General features: G+C 26.9%; 1 long non-coding RNA gene across 1 annotated transcript; it reads left to right on the top strand.

The window, feature by feature from the left end:
• Window positions 1-2,118: 2,118 nt before the first annotated feature.
• LOC135931768 (uncharacterized) lies at window positions 2,119-3,448 on the top strand. Its single transcript, XR_010573152.1, has 3 exons — window positions 2,119-2,293; window positions 2,385-2,779; window positions 3,166-3,448. It is a non-coding gene; the product is annotated as an uncharacterized LOC135931768 (long non-coding RNA).
• The last annotated feature ends 502 nt before the right edge of the window (window positions 3,449-3,950 follow it).

Here is a 3,950-nt window from a genome sequence, read left to right as displayed (position 1 = left end):
AGATCAGACGGCTTCAATCTTTCATAAATAATTGTCTGCGTACGATACATGGGATTTTCTACCCAAGAGTAATCTCTAACTCGAATCTTTGGAGGAAGTCTACTCACACTCCAGTGAATATTACTCTTAAGAAAAGACGGATCCAGTTATTAGGCCATGTAATAAGAAACTCTGATAATAGTTTAGTCCACGATGCCATAACATGGCTGTACTCGTATAAAGGTAAACAGTACACAAAATACAAATCATTATGGTATTATAAAACCATAAAAGATATAATGGATCTAAATGTTAACATGAAACAATTCATTAGACTGAATAACAATAAAAGATCCATTAAAAAACTATTTCGCATCAAGAAAAGCTTAAGTACAAAATACATTCTCAGAATGTATGTTACATTATCATCACCCATTAATCCTATCGTATACTACCAGCGTAATAAATTTCAAAAACTTAAACTCATCATTATCAAACTTTCCCAATACCATCATACATCCAAATCCTCTCATAAGTATATTTTATTTTACTTACCAGAAAGTGTTTTAATATGGTAAAGATTTTTAATGGTAAATTGTCCTCAACCCACCACAACGTAATTAACTTTCACCGTAGTTATTGGGTATAGGCTCTTTTTTTGTCCCAGCCCCTTATGTATAAGCCTATAGAGGTTTAAGTAATATTTTTCGGAATGTTGCGCCTACAAGTACGTGCGGCTTGCCCACAAACGTGTGGAGGGCTCCTCATATTTTTATTTTTATACCCAAATTAAATTGTTCCAATTAGATGGAAATGAGGAAAACCTAGCGTAGCTCTGTTGAATCTTCAACGTCAGAGGGCAAAAGCGCTATATATCACGTATCACGTAAAAATATATAATGCAATTTTATGATCCAAATTGATGTTATTTGAAAATATGTTATTTTAAAAAGATATTTCAATATTTGAAGATATTTGCCATCCATATTTTCCTAAAAAGTATATTAATAATTTATGAATTTTAATTGCCTTTTCTTCTTTTATGGAATTTATAAATAATAATAAAAATCTTTTCATAGGTAGATTTTAATCATATTACACCATTTTTAAAACATCTATTTTATTATTAATATATTATTACATCATTAAATTATAAATATTTTTATTAAATCATCTTTAAAATGGATATAAATTTTTTAAATCAGATGCCAAGCAATAAGATAAATTACAAGGTAAAATGCTTGCATACAGGCTGCAACTCCAATAAGATTAGAAAAGACAAAATTAATTTACATTACAAAACAAGACATCCTAATAGTGATGTAAAGTTTGAGGTAATAGCAATTAAAAAAGATAAGGTTTGGAACAAACTTGGTCCAAATGCAAATAATCTCAAAATAACTAATGGAATCAATACTCAATTTAAAAAAAATAAATCAATTGCAACATATTTTCAAAAGGTTAAACTATTTTTTGATTTTTATACATGCTTTTTATATCATATTTAAGTGATCAATATATAATTTTAAACACTTTTAAGGAAATTGACTCTCCATTAGATACTCTTAAGATAAATCTACCACAATCATTACATAATATTATCACACTAAATCAAGATGAAGAAGTTTTTTTAAGTATTTATACTATAATTTATTCATTTGATCTAAAGAAAACTTATAATATGGAGACTGCATTCATTTTTAAGGACAAAGTAGTAATTATTTCAAAATATTAAAAATGACCATTTTTTATATTTAAAATTAATAGCAATCTCATTTAGATGCTCCCTATCCAGAAATTATTCCATTCTTAGATGATGAAACATGGGTACTATAATTTTTTTTAAAAAAAAATTTTTAAAGAATCTGACAAAGCATTTACAATTTAATAAATTAATATTCTCTTTTCAAAATATAGAAAATCGAAAATATGCCTAGAAGTTCTAATTTAGACAACCCAGAAAAAATATCTGAAAATTTATCAACAATTAAAGAAGTTTATAATTTTAATATTATTTGGTAAAAATGATGATATTGATATGCAAGCATTAGAATCAATTTATATAGATAAAGTAATAACCTTAAGCTATCTATACATTTTAAATTATACAGTTACTAAACAAAGCTAAAATAACTCCTTTATCATATGAAGATAATGAAGAAAATATTATTTCTTTATATAGGGAAAAGAATCCTAATGATCCCTTTCATTTTTTTAGATTTAGAATGACAAAAAATATGATTGATTTTATAATTCAATTTGGTCCACTACAACCAAGTTCCAATGAATTTATTTATCCAAAAACTCATAACAGGTTGGTTTAATAAATTATTGCTGCAATATTACTTATGTATTATTAATTATTCAAGAATTATGTATATATTCATATATTGCTTTTAATGTAGGAGCATGAAAGATGCCTATTATAAAAAAATAAATTATGACAAATCATTTTCTCAAAGAAAATGGCTATCATATAGCTCTATTTTGGATAAAGTATTCTGTATCTTCTGTATTATGTTTGGAAGTCATCAAGCAAGCATGCAATGGACTCATAAAGGTGCAGATAGCTGGAATAATTTAGTCCGGGATATGGAGAGACATGAAACATCCCCTGTTCATGCAGATTGTGAATATGCACATATGGCATGGATTTCTCGGGGGCGTATTGATGACCACATTTTATTCAACCGAGAGGAAATTATAACCCAAAATCGTTATAATATCCATAATATAATTGATGCTATTGTGTATTTAATACGGGGCAATATTGCTTTTTGGGGAAGCAATTCTCATGATGGTAATTTTTCAAGACTTATAACTTTGATCTCAAAGAATGTTCCAGTATTAAGATCATATCTAGAGAAAAATAGTAGTTCACGAGGAAAAAGTGGTAATAAAATATTAAGGCCACAAATAAACTTCATATCCTATGGCCATGTTAAAAAATTGGCTGAGATAATAAAAATATTGAATGAAATAATTAAACAAATTATGTCAAATTGTGCCTTTAGCTTAATATTAGATGGTACATATGATATTTCAAAAAAGGAATATGTTGCCTTAATTATAAGGTATATACAAGAATATCCACACCCACACCCAGTAGAAAGAATCATTAATATTTTTACAACTTCTGACACAACAGGAGAAAATATTAAAAATAATGTTCTAACTAAATTAAAGGCATTACATCTTCCACTAGAATACCTGATTGGGCAAAGTATGGATGGTGCTAGTAATATGAGAGGTGTTAATAAGGGAGTACAGGCTTTAATATTTAAAGAAGCTCCTAAAGCTATTTATGTCTGGTGCCATGCTCATAGGCTTAATTTAATTGTTATTCGTATATGTGGATATGGGAATGAAATTAAAAAAACTATGGGAATTTTAGATGAATTATATAATTTTATGAATGGAGTTAAACGCCAGGGTGTTTTTACCAAATTTCAAATGCAAAAAACCAAAAAATCTCTCAAAAGAATAAACAACACAACAAGGTAAATAAATATAATTTTTTTAAGAATTTTATTTATTTTCAGAAATTGGGCATCATCTTTCAAAGCATTACAAATTTTTTTAGATGTTTATGAATATATAATAGCCTCCTTGACAGAGTTAAGCAATTCCAATGATGCAATCACATTTTCAATTTCTGAGGGATTGCTATCTAGAATAAAACGATATGATTTTATTTTAGGATTATTTATTTTAAGAATAATCTTAAAATGTACACATGAAACTTGCATTGAAATGCAGGCAATTGGAAATGATTTAGCAATGATGGTTAAATTGATCCAACATACAAAAAATAAATTCCAAAGATTAAGGGGTAAATTATTATTCATGTATTTTAATTACATTTTCTAATTAAGCAAATGGTGATAATATATTAACATCATTACATACTGATGTTATATCATTTATGGATAAGAATAATGTTACAACCGATATTTATAATATAAAGTCAA

This window comes from Gordionus sp. m RMFG-2023, chromosome 1, assembly GCF_954871325.1.
Source record: "Gordionus sp. m RMFG-2023 chromosome 1, tfGorSpeb1-WG-v2, whole genome shotgun sequence".
NCBI lineage: Eukaryota > Metazoa > Nematomorpha > Gordioida > Chordodea > Parachordodidae > Gordionus > Gordionus sp. m RMFG-2023.
The sequence above is the reverse complement of the archived record's forward strand: the minus strand, read 5'-3'. Positions and strand labels throughout refer to the sequence as shown.